Raw genomic sequence first — 7391 nt, 5'->3', positions numbered from 1 at the left:
GAGGTTATTGGATGTATGTGAATACGAAGGAACGCGTGGATAAATTATAAGGTAGAAAATATATATCTTAAAACTAAAGTGTAAATACAAATCGGAATATAATTGAGCTGAAAACCGTGAAGCCAACGTTGCCTGTGTACTGTTCATGGTTTGCCTTCGACCCAGTCTTGTCTGTACGCTGTCGATGGCTTCAGTGCTTGAGAAAACTGAAAGACCAGATGTAGATTTTTCTTAGAAGTGGTGACCACTTCAACAAATATATATATTAAGTAAGAGAAAAAGTCTGTACTTAGCTTTTATTCCTTCAGTCGTGTTTATCAAAATATCAATCTGGATAAATATCCGAGTCTAGTTATTATGTTCACCGTTTCCAATTCTGGCCTTATTAATAATTTCCGACTCGTAAGAAACTGAAAAGTTGCTCGTATTGTAACAAAGGTTGATTCTAGTTGTTGTCATTGAAAATATCATATCCAAGATAATTTTCGGAAATAACCATTCGATCCGAGAGTAGTGAGTTATAAATGTCGCGCGCATCCCTACAGCCTTTTCCCCAAGTTTGTCCTTTTCGTTCTCTGCATCGTATCTTGTAGAGTCCCAAAGTAGGAGGAGAGAATCACAATAGAGAAGCACAATAGCTGCCGAGAAAACGACCGCGCTGGCTTGACGCGTACTAGGTTATGACCTGAATAGCAGATTACCCGTTTACGAGGCTACATTCTACCTTCCTCCGTTTTATTGAATTCAGGGAATACTTTGTGCGCATCGCAGCTTTCACGCTACAGAACACGAACCTATCTAATGCAAAGTTGCGTGCGATATGTTGGCAGCTTGGATTTAACAAAAACAATATTTACAGTAGATGGAACTAATATAGCATTGTTGTAAACTACAGCTTTAAGAAGCGACACTCATTGATATTTATTCATTGACTTTATTCGTAGAAACGAACTGCTACTTTAGAATCACGAGTGATTCGATGACATTTATACTGATTATTTTATACTGATTTATGAATTTTCGTGATCGCTTCTGATTGCTGGAGAGTATAATACGATTTTGAAATCTAGAGAGAAATTAATAGCTTACTCTTCGAGATACTGATATAGGATAAAGAAAAGAGAGTATGAGGAAAACGAAAATTGATCTTAAATTAACATTATCAGCAAATGTTCCTACGCAATGAATATAAAAGTATCTTATAAGAAATAATTCAATTAACACTAGAACTACCGATAGTTAACACGAAGCTATTTTATTATTTCTACCAAAGCCAGTCAAAATGATTGGTCTTTAAAAAATACGGAATAATAGAATATTTTTATATTTATTGATTTATCATTTTCTTACATAAGCAATTCCATGTTATGTAATATATTTTTGGTATTATTAATCCATCTGAGACCATAATCGACCTAAACAAAGGTTGACGCGTTTATAAAATTGTAGAAACAGTCATTTTGACTGCTATGATATTTCTAGTGTTAGCATCTAGCGATCTAGCGATCGATTTGAAATTTCCTGATAACTGATATCGTCATATCGAATGATACGCGCTAAAAATGTTCAAAACGTGCGCAAAGTTGTACAAAACGAGGAAACGAGGTTAATTGGGATTCGGTAAACAGATTACATCACCCGTTTACACTTTGACAAGTACTAGTCATTTTTACTGTTATTGATATAAATAATCTTGATACGAAGTTATTTTCGGTTTGAATACATAAAAAACAAAATAAAATTCATTATATTATTCTTTTAGTTTAGTTGCGAAAGTCATTACGTCATTGCGGAAAGAAAATATAACATGAAGTAGGAATTTAAAAATAAAATTGTAAAACTAGCCAATTTGACCGGTGTGGTAGTTCTAGTGTTAAAATCAAGAATTACGATCACTGTGAGCAAATTCACTCAAGATAAAAAAATCACGATTATTGTGACAAATCATTGTTAATGACTTTGCATATCATCTATTTGCAAATTAAGTTAGATTGAATAAGATAAGATCGACTTGATTGAAATTGATATAGAATCTGTCCGTTGTTGAGGTAAATGACCACATAGATAGATAAAATCACGACGCATTTTCAACTAAACGACACGTTAAGAGGTTTTTAGATATGCGAGATAAGGCGGAAAATAAGAAATGTAAAAAAACAGCTTTGTTAAGAGCACCAGTTTTTATTATTTTTGTCCAGTAAAGAAATAACATTGTATTTAACTGTATTGTTCATAATAAGGTATTTACGTGCTAATTAAGTGTCAGAAAAATGATGAAAAACAAGAACAGTAATTGCTTCACACTACCATAATTTTTCTTCGAGATGAACATTGTAGACTATTGAAACGGAGTAAAAAATATTCACTTCTGGTATTGTCGAAACATTAATCTCTGTTTGCTACGCATATGACGCAATATTGAAAATGGGATATTTCGTGTCTCCTACTGTAACTTACAATCTTTTACGTTATCTAATGTGGATATTTTTATTGTCTAACTATTTGTATTTTGATAATTTTGTATTTTCGGTTGTCGTAGAACATTAAGCTTAACTCTTATTTCCTATTTTTCTTTACTCCATTTGAATATAACAATCGCTACCGCAGTCATTCTTGTCTGACGTTACCATTAACATTATTTATGCTCAACATCTTCTCTAAGATCTAGAAATGATACAAGATAAATTACAATCAATTCTATATTTACTACATCGTTCTTGGAATTTTAATTCTTCGTTTTAGAATTTTAAGACCACTAGCTTGTCATTTCTATTTTAGAAATCACCTGTCACGATTACGTTTCCGAGCGAAATTATTAGGTGCTTTGTACCGTCGAACTATCGGCTGTTGCGTACGTGCAATTTCGAGTCATAAATTTAGGTTCAAGTATGCTGCATAATTTGCGTACAATTAATGGACGACCGAGTGTAATCAGAGCGCGACAATTACGTGACGATAATCGAAGCTGGTGAGGAAACGCGTGAAAACTAGGTGTCTTTCAATTCTAATTCGCTAGGTTTGTATCTTCGAAGAAATGTTTTGTCAACGTTCTATAAAATCAATATTTCGTTGAACTTTTGCGATTTCCAACGACGTCGATATTCTGATAAAGTCGTGCGCAAAGAGCCAAGGACGTGCACAAACAATCTCGGAACGAAAGCATATATTAAAGTTCCCTCTTTCGAGCGCTCCTGAATCTTCTAAAAGGTGCAGCAAATGCAAAGGAGGAAACAGGGGTCTTTCACGGCGCAAGTACGGGAGTTTCAAAGACAGAAGTGTGGTTTTTCGGATACAAGGCTGGCATCCTTCAAAGTAAGAAGGGGAACTCTAGCGCTTGACGATGAGTCGAGTAGTGCGTAGAAATAAAGCTAGTTGCGGGAAAAGAGAGTGGAGGTAGAAAAAGGAAAGGAAGGGGCTCCCCATCCTATTTTCCCCTCTCTTTTCCATCCATTTTCTATCCCTTTTCTTTCTTGTTTTCTCTGCTTCGCTCATTGGTCGAATATAAGCAGCGTTGCCAGGCAACGGCACTAGCGACCCTCGAGGATGTCACGCAGGGTGCACGCAAAGAGAACGAACTTTTGACCTTTTAAGGGGTTCTCATTCAACCGCAGTTCTACAACCTCTTCACGATGATAGTCGTATGGACAGCTTCGGGGTTTGTAGAAAGCACAAAATTTGATGGACGCGCATCGAGTAGGAATCTGCAATTTATTCTTATTAAAACAACGTATAACATAGAAAGTAAAAAATAGATATATGTGTTTATGTGTAAACACCTTTTATTAATTCATTGTAATTAATTCATTACCATTGGTGTCTTCTGAGTGTCACAGCCTTGCGACTCCTATCCGTGTCTTTCGCTCATGCGCTTTCGTCTGCAGTTATACAGTATAATTTTACTAACTATACTATAACTATAGATTCTATTATATACAGTGTATATGGATATACAATGACTAGAGATTATGTTCAATTCTATGAATTGGCAATGTAATTAATTACAATGATTATATAATAAACTACTTTATATACATACCCGTATATGTGTTGAATGCATAGGATTGGATATTGTTCAGCTTGTTCTGAGACTGTCGGTCTGACAAGTCGGTCTCTTCACCCTTGCCACGATACATCTCGGTGATACGGTCGAATTTGCAACGTAAAGACGGATGGCAACCCTCCTTCACCACCACCACCATAGTACGGAAGCAAAAATGTTCTGAAGTAGCGATACGAATAGCATCCACTAAATATCCACGATTCTTAGAATAAATTTCTTTAATTTACATAGAATAATTTCTAAATTTCTCTGCGTGCAATGATCCACTGAAAAGAATTTAAGAACGCATCTGTGGACTCGTAAACATGGATCGACTGCAAAGGATCATCCCTCCATGAGATTGTGTCATTGTAATTATCAATGACCATTGCTCGAGTTTAGTATGTCCGTTCAAGAAACATTCTCCAAATCTACTAAAGTTTCCATGCGGCATTATAGTTGTCGTTATCGTATATCGTCAAATATAAATGGTGAAATCGTTAGATGTTGCTCAAGGATTCGTTTTGATTGATCAGCGATTCGACGCTATCGCAGAAGTACATGCAAGTGATGCGAGAACGACAGTGGAATAGACGGTAATTTTACCGTAGCCGCGACTGCAGACATTGCGGAACATGCATTCATTTTTAGTTGGCCGATTCTCGCTGTTAATAGCGAGTGGCTTTTCGAAACATATAAAAATCTATACATTGCTGAGCCTCGTTCATCAGTTCATAGAAAAGTTCCTCAAAACTGTCCGTTAATGCAATGTGAGCTTGTTCCTCCGCACTTCCCTTTATGAAGAAGCTATGAATTTGTTCTTGAATAAACATATAATCATCAATTAATAACGAACTCTTCACTACCCACTCACAAATCGTTTCGATTGATGCAATTCTTCCATGAGTACGCCAGAAAGCATTGAACCTCGAGAGGGATGCATTAATTAGAGTGCGATGACGTTTCAGTGAACTGAGAGTTGGTTTCGTTGACATTTCTCGTTTAAAGTAAAAGAAGCAATACACAAAACACGACACACTGCAATACAAGCTTTGCTGCGTAGTACACTATCACTATCACCCACAGTATGAGTATCGGCCCCGAAAAACCATGTGATCTCGTCCGAACAAGCTACGGTTGTGAGACGGAGGTAGAGAGCTCTAGTCGTTCAGGACGTCCTTCAGCCCCACTCCATACCCATCGGTTCTCGTAAGATGGAAAACAATATTTATTGACGACTGATTTCCCCCATTTGCCCAGCTGCCGACCGCTTAAAACGCGGGAAGGGGAAATATAAAGATTTGCTTCATTTACCGAGTGATTTACGACATTCTTAAGCCATCAAAAATTTTTAAGCCAACACCCTTCTTACATCCCTCACAGCTGTGTCATAAATTCTTACTTTCCTAATTGCCTTGTACCGTTACTCTTTAAATATTAAGCTAATCGTATATTCGTATTCAGCATTAAAATAGTTTCTTATTCTTCTCTTAGAGCTAATTTTAGGCTTTTATTTATTATGCAAGTATATATTATGGATATTATTCAAATACATATTATTTGATTATTTATATACATATATAATATATAATATGTATTATATAATTATATAATTATATATGTTATATAATTGTATATTATATATTATATATTATATACGTATTATTTATATTTATATTGATTCATTAACGTTAATCAAAGACACGTTAAACATGTGTGCTATAACGAAGGGTGTAATAAGGAATAAATTATGATAATAGAGTTCAAACTATTTTAGTTCTTTGTATTATACCTATAAAATTTTCATTTCTTTTACAACACAGCAGATTATATCGTACATTGTACAGCTTCTAAGACAAAATAACTTTTTAAAAATTGGACCTAACGATTTGGATTTTTTGTGAGAAATGAGAAGCATTAGTTTATTAGATTTTGAAAAAATTTTATTAAATTTTTGACAAAAATTGCAATTGGCTGGAATCGCGAAGAAAAAAGTAGATTGCTTCTTACATTCAAAATAATAATATTTTGATGATTTATACCTTCTATGTGCATGTTGAAATTTTATCGAAATAAGTTTATATATGAACAAGCGAAAATCATTGAAAAAAATATTTAGATCTTAAATCAAAAGTTAGAAAATACTGCGATTTTTATTATTTTTTACTGTTTCTAGCTCATAGCAATGTTAATTGATTTCAATGGAAATTTTAGCATGTACATAGCTAGCACAAATCTTCAAAATATGTTGTTTAAATTTTTATTACAGGTCCAGATAAAAAAAGCCACTTTTACTTTTTTCTTCATAATTCCGACCAATTGCAATTTATTCAAAATTACATGCCATACAGTAAATTAATCCTTTTATTTTCTAGAAAGAACTTAAGTCGTGGTTCAATAACTTTTTTAAAAAAAAAAGTTATTCTATTTTCAAAGATGTACGAATACATTCGTCCGATACTGTATATTCAAAGAATAAAAGTTTTTTACATGTTATTCTATTGTACTGCTTCGTCTTGTATTAAAACCTTCCTTTAATTACGGAAAAACTATATATGGAAGGTGTTAATATAGTTACAAAGGTCAATCTTTTGTTAAACTCTCCGGAAATCAAGGTTAATCTAGTTATAAATATTTTTAAACAAATTTTTAATACAATTTTTAATTCAATTTTTATTAGAATTTTAATACAAATTTTTAATACGTATTTCGTATAACTCTATATATGTAGCTTCCACAAAAATTTCCGGAAAAGGCTAGCCGATATATGTTACAGTACCGTTATTCAGACCCTAAATAAACATAAGGTCCGACGGCAAAACGTAAACACTTTGACTTACCTTCACTTTCCTAAGGAAAAGTGTGAGCAACGAATCCGTTTTCTTCGTGCCTAAAATAAAGCCACTCTGTGCTTTCCTCCGTAATGACACGAGAGCAAAAAGTCGGTGACAAACGATCAATTCATAGAGATAACAGATAGAGTCAATCGACAGAAGACAAAGCTCGGCAGTCAGAGTCAAATTTCGACAACAGTCAAAGTCAAAACGCAGTCGCCAACACGAAAAGAGTCTCAGGCGGTGAATTGTTTTACGTATTTAAATACACGTTTACATTTTACATTTTACATCTACATTTTACATTTATTAGGAAACTTTAACAAATTTCACATTATCCAGTAATTTACATCATGTGGCACACATAGAGCGAATTAAACTACAGATTTAAAAATAAATTAGATAACAGAAAAGGTGGAAAGCTAGTAACATCTACGGTAGACAAAAAAAGTATACAGGGTGTATCGAAAATCGTAGCACGAGTCGAACGGGGGTGATTTCTCGTGCGAAACTCAATC

The 7391-nt window shown here is 34.1% G+C and overlaps 1 long non-coding RNA gene across 1 annotated transcript; it reads right to left on the bottom strand.

The window, feature by feature from the left end:
• Window positions 1–2227: 2227 nt before the first annotated feature.
• LOC132911144 (uncharacterized) lies at window positions 2228–5132 on the bottom strand. The gene is made up of 3 exons (XR_009658921.1): window positions 4037–5132; window positions 3809–3875; window positions 2228–3701 (listed from the first exon to the last, which is right to left on the bottom strand). It is a non-coding gene; the product is annotated as an uncharacterized LOC132911144 (long non-coding RNA).
• Between the last annotated feature and the right edge of the window lie 2259 nt (window positions 5133–7391).

The sequence above is a fragment of the Bombus pascuorum genome, chromosome 10 (genome assembly GCF_905332965.1).
Source record: "Bombus pascuorum chromosome 10, iyBomPasc1.1, whole genome shotgun sequence".
NCBI lineage: Eukaryota > Metazoa > Arthropoda > Insecta > Hymenoptera > Apidae > Bombus > Bombus pascuorum.
Note: the sequence above shows the minus strand (reverse complement) of the source record. Positions and strands in the feature narration are given on the sequence as shown.